A 12,295-nucleotide genomic window follows, 5' to 3' on the forward strand; every position below is an offset into this window, starting at 1 on the left:
TATTTACATATATTTAATAAGGGGCATATTTTAGTTGTCACGCCCCTGACCTTAGTATTCTTAGTTTTCTTTATTATTTTGGTTAGGTCAGGGTGTGACATGGGTGATATGTGTGTTTTTGTCTCATTCTAGGGTGTTCGCACTGTCTAGGTTTTTTTGTAGATTTATGGAGTTGTTTTCATCTAGGTGTTTATGTTGGTCTATGGTTGCCTAGATTGGTTCTCAATTAGAGGCATGTGTTTATCGTTGTCTCTGATTGGGAACCATATTTAGGCAGCCATCTTCTTTGGGTATTTCGTGGGTTATTGTCTATGTTATGTTGCACGTTTGCACATTGTTTATATAGCGGTCACGTTCGTCTTAATGGTTTTGTTGTTTTTTGTTTAAGTGTTCTTCTTGTTCTTCATTCAATAAAGAAGAATGTATTCACACCACACTGCGCTTTGGTCCCCCCCATACAACGAATGTGACAGAATAACCCACCAACAATGGACCAAGCAGCGTGTAACGGACAGCAGCAGCAATCAAAGGACTTCTGGACTTGGGAGGAGATTCTGGACGGCAAAGAACCCTGGGCACAGCCAGGGGAATATCGCCGTCCCAAAGCAGAGCTGGAGGCAGCAAAAGCAGAGAGGCGCCGGTATGAGGAGGCAGCACAGCGGAGCGGCTGGAAGCCCGAGTAGCAGCCCCAAAAATGTATTGGGGGAGGGCACACAGGGAGTGTGGCGAAGTCAGGTAGGAGACCTGCGCCAGCTCCCCGTGCTTACCGTGGAGAGAGAGGGCGTTGTACCGGGCAGGCACCATGTAATGCGGTGGAGCGCACGGTGTCCCCGGTGCGTGTGCATAGCCCAGTGCGGTACATTCCAGCTCCTCGTATCGGCCGGGCTAAAGTGGGCATCGAACCAGGTGCAATGAAGCCGGCTCTACGCATTTGGCCTCCAGTGCGTCTCCTCGGGCTGGCATACATGGCACCAGCCTTACGCATGGAGTCCCCGGTTTGCCTGCACAGCCCAGTGCGGGCTATTCCACCTCGCCACACTGGCCTGGCTACGGGAGCATTCAACCAGGTAAGGTTGGGAAGGCTCGGTGCTCCAGATCTCCAGTGCGCCTTCTCGGTCGGGTCTATCTGGTGACATCTCCACGCATCAGCCCTCTGGTGGCAGCCCCCGCACCGGGCTTCCTGTGCGTCGCCAGAGCCCAGTTCTCCCTGTTCCTCCTCCCCGCACTCGCCCTGAGGTGCGTGTCCTCGGCCCAGTACCACCAGTGCCGGCACCACGCACCAGGCCTACAGTGCGCCTTGTCTGTCCTGAGCCGCTAGAGTCTCCCGTCTGTCCTGAGCCGCTAGAGTCTCCCATCTGTCCTGAGCCGCTAGAGTCTCCCGTCTGTCCTGAGCCGCTAGAGTCTCCCGTTGGTTCTGAGCCGCTAGTCTCCCGTTTGTCCTGAACCGCTAGAGTCTCCCGTCGGTCCTGAGCCGCTAGAGTCTCCCGTCGGTCCTGAGCCGCTAGAGTCTCCCGTCGGTCCTGAGCCGCTAGAGTCTCCCATTGGTCCTGAGCCGTTAGAGTCTCCCATCTGTCCTGAGCCGCTAGAGTCTCCCGTCTGTCCTGAGCCGCTAGAGTCTCCCGTTGGTCCTGAGCCGCTAGTCTCCCGTTTGTCCTGAACCGCTAGAGTTTCCCATCGGTCCTGAGCCGCTAGAGTCTCCCGTCGGTCCTGAGCCGCTAGAGTCTCCCGTCTGTCCTGAGCCGCTAGAGTCTCCCGTCTGTCCTGAGCCGCTAGAGTCTCCCGTCTGTCCTGAGCCGCTAGAGTCTCCCGTCTGTCCTGAGCCGCTAGAGTCTCCCATCTGTCCTGAGCCGCTAGAGTCTCCCGTCTGTCCTGAGCCGCTAGAGTCTCCCGTTGGTTCTGAGCCGCTAGTCTCCTGTTTGTCCAGAACCGCTAGAGTCTCCCGTCGGTCCTGAGCCGCTAGAGTCTCCCGTCGGTCCTGAGCCGCTAGAGTCTCCCGTCTGTCCTGAGCCGCTAGAGTCTCCCGTCGGTCCTGAGCCGCTAGAGTCTCCCATTGGTCCTGAGCCGTTAGAGTCTCCCATCTGTCCTGAGCCGCTAGAGTCTCCCGTCTGTCCTGAGCCGCTAGAGTCTCCCGTTGGTCCTGAGCCGCTAGTCTCCCGTTTGTCCTGAACCGCTAGAGTTTCCCATCGGTCCTGAGCCGCTAGAGTCTCCCGTCGGTCCTGAGCCACTAGAGTCTCCCGTCTGTCCTGAGCCGCTAGAGTCTCCCGTCTGTCCTGAGCCGCTAGAGTCTCCCGTCTGTCCTGAGCTGGAAGAGTCTCCCATCTGTCCTGAGCCGCTAGAGTCTCCCGTCTGTCCTGAGCCGCTAGAGTCTCCCGTCTGTCCTGAGCCGCTAGAGTCTCCCGTCTGTCCTGAGCCGCTAGACTCTCCCGTTGGTTCTGAGCCGCTAGTCTCCCGTTTGTCCTGAACCGCTAGAGTTTCCCATCGGTCCTGAGCCGCTAGAGTCTCCCGTCTGTCCTGAGCTGCTAGAGTCTCCCGTCTGTCCTGAGCTGCTAGAGCCGCCAGTCTGTCCAGAGCCGTCAGAGCCGCCAGTCTGTCCTTAGCCGCCAGTCTGTCCTGAGCCGTCAGTCAGCCAAGAGCTGCCAGAGCCGTCAGCCAGCAAGGAGCTGCCATGTAGTTAGGTGATGGGAGGTCAAAGTTACACATAGTTCACCAGGAGAGGGGAGGCCAGTAGCAGAGGAAGCAGTGGATAGCAGAAGGTCAGTTTGGACACAATAGCTACAGCAGTCAGGAGTGAGAGTAAACGTGAAGCAGGACAAGGTGATCATCTCAATAGTACAGTCAGTGAGAGAGAAGTATCCTACGGCTTCTGTCAAACTTTTGATTGATGACTCTGCATTTAGTCCCACCCCCTGACATATAATGACTCATTTTGCCCTCCCCTGTACTTGGTACGTCCCACTATTACGTCATTTCATACCCAGAATCCTCCACATTTTCTGATTTACCTGTGTATAAATATGAGTATTAATTCAAGGCATCTCACACTTCTGCTCAGATATCTTAAGACGACGTACCTTGAAACATGTCTCAGGGAAAGCCTTCAACAATCATCCCATGGACTATGAAGCGCAAGAGGATCCAGTGTTTCCTCAGTGGAGTGCAGGGTCTTCAGCTGAAAGCGCGAGTGGCTTCTCTCCAGGTCAAATGGACGGCAACCATTCATTGGACAACAGCCATCCATTGGACGACAACAGCCATCCTTTGGAATGGAAAGCGTTCAACCATCATCCCATGGACTATGAAGCACAAGAAGATCCAATGTTTCCTCAGTGGAGTGCTGGGCCTTCAGTTGAAATTGCAAGTAGCTCCTTACAGGATCAATTGGATGGCAACCATTTATTGGACAACAGCCATCCATTGGAAGACAAACATCTATGTGTTTGGCAGGAGGCGCTAGGATTTCCACCGGGTTGCAGCCTGGGAAGCCTTCTAGGGATAAAAAAACACACCCTACTTGCCGAGATGTAATTGTTGTTTGTCAAATTTTCATTCATCAATAAAATAATGATTTATCAAAAAGCTCTTGTTTGTCTCTTTTTTATACAGCTTTTGTCATACTCTAGTTATGTGATGGGAGGTCAAAGTTACACATAGTGTCACCAGGAGAGGGGAGGCCAGTAGCAGAGGAAGCAGTGGATAGCAGTAGGTCAGTTAGGACACAATAGCTACAGCAGTCAGGAGTGAGAGTAAAGGTGAAGCAGGACAAGGTGACAATGTCAATAGTGAAGTTGGTACGGCCATAGCATGAAGTCACCGTCAAATGTATATTTTACTCTACACTGTGTATTTTGTTGTCTCAGGCCCTAACCCCACCTACACATGCTGTAATTTAGGCTGTTTTTGTCAATTCATTTGTTGATGTATACATTCACCTGGGAAAAACAATGTTTTTCTTTGGGCCTGTTGAAAACGGACTATAAGCTGGCATACTGTAAAGTGTGCACACTCATGTTTTTGTATTTTTTATACTTTTTGAAAAACACATTTCCAAGATAAGAAGAAACCTAGATAAATAGAATGATATACATAGATGTGACTTCTCTTCTTCTTGTGTATTGTCAAAAAGTTCATCAATAACAAGCCTATATCTGTATCTGGCTTTCAAAATGTAGGCCTACTCACCACAAGACGAATGATTCTGTCATTCTGCCAAAACTAATGTCATTCATCCTTTTGTTTTGGCAGAATGACAGAATGACTCATAGTGGGGCGGGACTAATGACAGGGTCATCAATCATACAGACGTTGACAGAAGCCACAGGATACTTCTCTCTCTCTCTCTCTCTCACACTGCCATTTTTACGGTCTTGAGCCCTGTTATGAAATTATATAATGGTGGGACGGAAACCAAAACTAGAACACAATGATACATTTAATGTATTGAGTTCTCTTCCGTCAATATCCCGCCTTGACACTGTTAACCACTTAGATGGAAAACATGTTAAATTAACACTTTTTCATAACATGGACAAATTAGGATTGACCTAATTCCAAATAAACATGATATAAAATACTGTCCAACATTTAAAAAAGTTCCATCAGTTTAAAACTGGATTAATATATGTTTTCTGTTGTGCTTTATTGAATTAAATAATTGTATTGTGAAAATTAGCACAACATCCAAATACACCACTTTTTCTTAATTTGAAAATCATTTAAATTATTATTTACATATATTTAATAAGGGGCATATTTTAGTTGTCACGCCCCTGACCTTAGTATTCTTAGTTTTCTTTATTATTTTGGTTAGGTCAGGGTGTGACATGGGTGATATGTGTGTTTTTGTCTCATTCTAGGGTGTTCGCACTGTCTAGGTTTTTTTGTAGATTTATGGAGTTGTTTTCATCTAGGTGTTTATGTTGGTCTATGGTTGCCTAGATTGGTTCTCAATTAGAGGCATGTGTTTATCGTTGTCTCTGATTGGGAACCATATTTAGGCAGCCATCTTCTTTGGGTATTTCGTGGGTTATTGTCTATGTTATGTTGCACGTTTGCACATTGTTTATATAGCGGTCACGTTCGTCTTAATGGTTTTGTTGTTTTTTGTTTAAGTGTTCTTCTTGTTCTTCATTCAATAAAGAAGAATGTATTCACACCACACTGCGCTTTGGTCCCCCCCCATACAACGAATGTGACAGAATAACCCACCAACAATGGACCAAGCAGCGTGTAACGGACAGCAGCAGCAATCAAAGGACTTCTGGACTTGGGAGGAGATTCTGGACGGCAAAGAACCCTGGGCACAGCCAGGGGAATATCGCCGTCCCAAAGCAGAGCTGGAGGCAGCAAAAGCAGAGAGGCGCCGGTATGAGGAGGCAGCACAGCGGAGCGGCTGGAAGCCCGAGTAGCAGCCCCAAAAATGTATTGGGGGAGGGCACACAGGGAGTGTGGCGAAGTCAGGTAGGAGACCTGCGCCAGCTCCCCGTGCTTACCGTGGAGAGAGAGGGCGTTGTACCGGGCAGGCACCATGTAATGCGGTGGAGCGCACGGTGTCCCCGGTGCGTGTGCATAGCCCAGTGCGGTACATTCCAGCTCCTCGTATCGGCCGGGCTAAAGTGGGCATCGAACCAGGTGCAATGAAGCCGGCTCTACGCATTTGGCCTCCAGTGCGTCTCCTCGGGCTGGCATACATGGCACCAGCCTTACGCATGGAGTCCCCGGTTTGCCTGCACAGCCCAGTGCGGGCTATTCCACCTCGCCACACTGGCCTGGCTACGGGGAGCATTCAACCAGGTAAGGTTGGGAAGGCTCGGTGCTCCAGATCTCCAGTGCGCCTTCTCGGTCGGGTCTATCTGGTGACATCTCCACGCATCAGCCCTCTGGTGGCAGCCCCCGCACCGGGCTTCCTGTGCGTCGCCAGAGCCCAGTTCTCCCTGTTCCTCCTCCCCGCACTCGCCCTGAGGTGCGTGTCCTCGGCCCAGTACCACCAGTGCCGGCACCACGCACCAGGCCTACAGTGCGCCTTGTCTGTCCTGAGCCGCTAGAGTCTCCCGTCTGTCCTGAGCCGCTAGAGTCTCCCATCTGTCCTGAGCCGCTAGAGTCTCCCGTCTGTCCTGAGCCGCTAGAGTCTCCCGTTGGTTCTGAGCCGCTAGTCTCCCGTTTGTCCTGAACCGCTAGAGTCTCCCGTCGGTCCTGAGCCGCTAGAGTCTCCCGTCGGTCCTGAGCCGCTAGAGTCTCCCGTCGGTCCTGAGCCGCTAGAGTCTCCCATTGGTCCTGAGCCGTTAGAGTCTCCCATCTGTCCTGAGCCGCTAGTGTCTCCCGTCTGTCCTGAGCCGCTAGAGTCTCCCGTTGGTCCTGAGCCGCTAGTCTCCCGTTTGTCCTGAACCGCTAGAGTTTCCCATCGGTCCTGAGCCGCTAGAGTCTCCCGTCGGTCCTGAGCCGCTAGTCTCCCGTCTGTCCTGAGCCGCTAGAGTCTCCCGTCTGTCCTGAGCCGCTAGAGTCTCCCGTCTGTCCTGAGCCGCTAGAGTCTCCCGTCTGTCCTGAGCCGCTAGAGTCTCCCATCTGTCCTGTCTCCCGTGTCCTGAGCCGCTAGAGTCTCCCGTTGGTTCTGAGCCGCTAGTCTCCTGTTTGTCCAGAACCGCTAGAGTCTCCCATCCTGAGCCGCTAGAGTCTCCCGTCGGTCCTGAGCCGCTAGAGTCTCCCGTCTGTCCTGAGCCGCTAGAGTCTCCCGTCGGTCCTGAGCCGCTGAGTCTCCCATTGGTCCTGAGCCGTTAGAGTCTCCCATCTGTCCTGAGCCGCTAGAGTCTCCCGTCTGTCCTGAGCCGCTAGAGTCTCCCGTTGGTCCTGAGCCGCTAGTCTCCCGTTTGTCCTGAACCGCTAGAGTTTCCCATCGGTCCTGAGCCGCTAGAGTCTCCCGTCGGTCCTGAGCCTGAGTCTCCCGTCTGTCCTGAGCCGCTAGAGTCTCCCGTCTGTCCTGAGCCGCTAGAGTCTCCCGTCTGTCCTGAGCTGGAAGAGTCTCCCATCTGTCCTGAGCCGCTCCTCCCGTCTGTCCTGAGCCGCTAGAGTCTCCCGTCCGTCCTGAGCCGCTAGAGTCTCCCGTCTGTCCTGAGCCGCTAGACTCTCCCGCTGGTTCTGAGCCGCTAGTCTGTCCTGAACCGCTAGCCCATCGGTCCTGAGCCGCTAGAGTCTCCCGTCGGTCCTGAGCCGCTAGAGTCTCCCGTCGGTCCTGAGCCGCTAGAGTCTCCCGTCGGTCCTGAGCCGTTAGAGTCTCTCATCTGTCCTGAGCCGCTAGAGTCTCCCGTTGGTCCTGAGCCGCTAGTCTCCCGTTTGTCCTGAACCGCTAGAGTTTACCATCGGTCCTGAGCCGCTAGAGTCTCCCGTCGGTCCTGAGCCACTCCCGTCTGTCCTGAGCCGCTAGAGTCTCCCGTCTGTCCTGAGCCACTGAGTCTCCCGTCTGTCCTGAGCTGGAAGAGTCTCCCGTCTGTGCTGAGCTCCCGTGTCCTGAGCTGCTAGAGTCTCCCGTCTGTCCTGAGTTGTCTCCCGTCTGTCCTGAGCTCTGTCCAGAAGAGCCGCCAGTCTGTCCTGAGCCGCTAGAGTCTCCCGTCTGTCCTGAGCCGCTAGAGTCTCCCGTCTCCTGAGCCGCTAGAGTCTCCCGTCGGTCCTGAGCCGTTAGAGTCTCCCATCTGTCCTGAGCCGCTAGAGTCTCCCGTTGGTCCTGAGCCGCTAGTCTCCCGTTTGTCCTGAACCGCTGGAGTTTACCATCGGTCCTGAGCCGCTAGAGTCTCCGGTCGGTCCTGAGCCGCTAGAGTCTCCCGTCTGTCCTGAGCCGCTAGAGTCTCCCATCTGTCCTGAGCCGCTAGAGTCTCCCGTCTGTCCTGAGCTGGAAGAGTCTCCCGCTGTGCTGAGCTGCTAGTCTCCCGTCTGTCCTGAGCTGCTAGAGTCTCCCGTCTGTCCTGAGCTGCTAGAGTCTCCCGCCTGTCCTGAGTCTGTCTGTCAGAGCCGTCAGAGCCGCCAGTCTGTCCTTAGCCGCCAGTCTGTCCTGAGCCGTCAGTCAGCCAAGAGCTGCCAGAGCCGTCAGCCAGCAAGGAGCTGCCATGTAGTTAGGTGATGGGAGGTCAAAGTTACACATAGTTCACCAGGAGAGGGGAGGCCAGTAGCAGAGGAAGCAGTGGATAGCAGAAGGTCAGTTTGGACACAATAGCTACAGCAGTCAGGAGTGAGAGTAAACGTGAAGCAGGACAAGGTGATCATCTCAATAGTACAGTCAGTGAGAGAGAAGTATCCTACGGCTTCTGTCAAACTTTTGATTGATGACTCTGCATTTAGTCCCACCCCTGACATATAATGACTCATTTTGCCCTCCCTGTACTTGGTACGTCCCACTATTACGTCATTTCATACCCAGAATCCTCCACATTTTCTGATTTACCTGTGTATAAATATGAGTATTAATTCAAGGCATCTCACACTTCTGCTCAGATATCTTAAGACGACGTACCTTGAAACATGTCTCAGGGAAAGCCTTCAACAATCATCCCATGGACTATGAAGCGCAAGAGGATCCAGTGTTTCCTCAGTGGAGTGCAGGGTCTTCAGCTGAAAGCGCGAGTGGCTTCTCTCCCAGGTCAAATGGACGGCAACCATTCATTGGACAACAGCCATCCATTGGACGACAACAGCCATCCTTTGGAATGGAAAGCGTTCAACCATCATCCCATGGACTATGAAGCACAAGAAGATCCAATGTTTCCTCAGTGGAGTGCTGGGCCTTCAGTTGAAATTGCAAGTAGCTCCTTACAGGATCAATTGGATGGCAACCATTTATTGGACAACAGCCATCCATTGGAAGACAAACATCTATGTGTTTGGCAGGAGGCGCTAGGATTTCCACCGGGTTGCAGCCTGGGAAGCCTTCTAGGGATAAAAAAAACACCCTACTTGCCGAGATGTAATTGTTGTTTGTCAAATTTTCATTCATCAATAAAATAATGATTTATCAAAAAGCTCTTGTTTGTCTCTTTTTTATACAGCTTTTGTCATACTCTAGTTATGTGATGGGAGGTCAAAGTTACACATAGTGTCACCAGGAGAGGGGAGGCCAGTAGCAGAGGAAGCAGTGGATAGCAGTAGGTCAGTTAGGACACAATAGCTACAGCAGTCAGGAGTGAGAGTAAAGGTGAAGCAGGACAAGGTGACAATGTCAATAGTGAAGTTGGTACGGCCATAGCATGAAGTCACCGTCAAATGTATATTTTACTCTACACTGTGTATTTTGTTGTCTCAGGCCCTAACCCCACCTACACATGCTGTAATTTAGGCTGTTTTTGTCAATTCATTTGTTGATGTATACATTCACCTGGGAAAAACAATGTTTTTCTTTGGGCCTGTTGAAAACGGACTATAAGCTGGCATACTGTAAAGTGTGCACACTCATGTTTTTGTATTTTTTATACTTTTTGAAAAACACATTTCCAAGATAAGAAGAAACCTAGATAAATAGAATGATATACATAGATGTGACTTCTCTTCTTCTTGTGTATTGTCAAAAAGTTCATCAATAACAAGCCTATATCTGTATCTGGCTTTCAAAATGTAGGCCTACTCACCACAAGACGAATGATTCTGTCATTCTGCCAAAACTAATGTCATTCATCCTTTTGTTTTGGCAGAATGACAGAATGACTCATAGTGGGGCGGGACTAATGACAGGGTCATCAATCATACAGACGTTGACAGAAGCCACAGGATACTTCTCTCTCTCTCTCACACTGCCATTTTTACGGTCTTGAGCCCTGTTATGAAATTATATAATGGTGGGACGGAAACCAAAACTAGAACACAATGATACATTTAATGTATTGAGTTCTCTTCCGTCAATATCCCGCCTTGACACTGTTAACCACTTAGATGGAAAACATGTTAAATTAACACTTTTTCATAACATGGACAAATTAGGATTGACCTAATTCCAAATAAACATGATATAAAATACTGTCCAACATTTAAAAAAGTTCCATCAGTTTAAAACTGGATTAATATATGTTTTCTGTTGTGCTTTATTGAATTAAATAATTGTATTGTGAAAATTAGCACAACATCCAAATACACCACTTTTTCTTAATTTGAAAATCATTTAAATTATTATTTACATATATTTAATAAGGGGCATATTTTAGTTGTCACGCCCTGACCTTAGTATTCTTAGTTTTCTTTATTATTTTGGTTAGGTCAGGGTGTGACATGGGTGATATGTGTGTTTTTGTCTCATTCTAGGGTGTTCGCACTGTCTAGGTTTTTTTGTAGATTTATGGAGTTGTTTTCATCTAGGTGTTTATGTTGGTCTATGGTTGCCTAGATTGGTTCTCAATTAGAGGCATGTGTTTATCGTTGTCTCTGATTGGGAACCATATTTAGGCAGCCATCTTCTTTGGGTATTTCATGGGTTATTGTCTATGTTATGTTGCACGTTTGCACATTGTTTATATAGCGGTCACGGTCGTCTTAATGGTTTTGTTGTTTTTTGTTTAAGTGTTCTTCTTGTTCTTCATTCAATAAAGAAGAATGTATTCACACCACACTGCGCTTTGGTCCCCCCCATACAACGAATGTGACAGAATAACCCACCAACAATGGACCAAGCAGCGTGTAACGGACAGCAGCAGCAATCAAAGGACTTCTGGACTTGGGAGGAGATTCTGGACGGCAAAGAACCCTGGGCACAGCCAGGGGAATATCGCCGTCCCAAAGCAGAGCTGGAGGCTGCAAAAGCAGAGAGGCGCCGGTATGAGGAGGCAGCACAGCGGAGCGGCTGGAAGCCCGAGTAGCAGCCCCAAAAATGTATTGGGGAGGGCACACAGGGAGTGTGGCGAAGTCAGGTAGGAGACCTGCGCCAGCTCCCGTGCCTACCGTGGAGAGAGAGGGCGTTGTACCGGGCAGGCACCATGTAATGCGGTGGAGCGCACGGTGTCCCCGGTGCGTGTGCATAGCCCAGTGCGGTACATTCCAGCTCCTCGTATCGGCCGGGCTAAAGTGGGCATCGAACCAGGTGCAATGAAGCCGGCTCTCCCGCATTTGGCCTCCAGTGCGTCTCCTCGGGCTGGCATACATGGCACCAGCCTTACGCATGGAGTCCCCGGTTTGCCTGCACAGCCCAGTGCGGGCTATTCCACCTCGCCACACTGGCCTGGCTACGGGGAGCATTCAACCAGGTAAGGTTGGGAAGGCTCGGTGCTCCAGATCTCCAGTGCGCCTTCTCGGTCGGGTCTATCTGGTGACATCTCCACGCATCAGCCCTCCGGTGGCAGCCCCCGCACCGGGCTTCCTGTGCGTCGCCAGAGCCCAGTTCTCCCTGTTCCTCCTCCCCGCACTCGCCCTGAGGTGCGTGTCCTCGAGCCCAGTACCACCAGTGCCGGCACCACGCACCAGGCCTACAGTGCGCCTTGTCTGTCCTGAGCCGCTAGAGTCTCCCGTCTGTCCTGAGCCGCTAGAGTCTCCCATCTGTCCTGAGCCGCTAGAGTCTCCCGTCTGTCCTGAGCCGCTAGAGTCTCCCGTTGGTTCTGAGCCGCTAGTCTCCCGTTTGTCCTGAACCGCTAGAGTCTCCCGTCGGTCCTGAGCCGCTAGAGTCTCCCCTGTCGGTCCTGAGCCGCTAGAGTCTCCCGTCGGTCCTGAGCCGCTAGAGTCTCCCGTCGGTCCTGAGCCGCTAGAGTCTCCCATTGGTCCTGAGCCGTTAGAGTCTCCCATCTGTCCTGAGCCGCTAGTCTAGAGTCTCCCCGTCTGTCCTGAGCCGCTAGAGTCTCCCGTTGGTCCTGAGCCGCTAGTCTCCCGTTTGTCCTGAACCGCTAGAGTTTCCCATCGGTCCTGAGCCGCTAGAGTCTCCCGTCGGTCCTGAGCCGCTAGAGTCTCCCGTCTGTCCTGAGCCGCTAGAGTCTCCCGTCTGTCCTGAGCCGCTAGAGTCTCCCGTCTGTCCTGAGCCGCTAGAGTCTCCCGTCTGTCCTGAGCCGCTAGAGTCTCCCATCTGTCCTGAGCCGCTAGAGTCTCCCGTCTGTCCTGAGCCGCTAGAGTCTCCCGTTGGTTCTGAGCCGCTAGTCTCCTGTTTGTCCAGAACCGCTAGAGTCTCCCGTCGGTCCTGAGCCGCTAGAGTCTCCCGTCGGTCCTGAGCCGCTGAGAGTCTCCCGTCTGTCCTGAGCCGCTAGAGTCTCCCGTCGGTCCTGAGCCGCTAGAGTCTCCCATTGGTCCTGAGCCGTTAGAGTCTCCCATCTGTCCTGAGCCGCTAGAGTCTCCCGTCTGTCCTGAGCCGCTA

Source organism: Oncorhynchus nerka, linkage group LG19, assembly GCF_034236695.1.
Source record: "Oncorhynchus nerka isolate Pitt River linkage group LG19, Oner_Uvic_2.0, whole genome shotgun sequence".
Lineage (NCBI taxonomy): Eukaryota > Metazoa > Chordata > Actinopteri > Salmoniformes > Salmonidae > Oncorhynchus > Oncorhynchus nerka.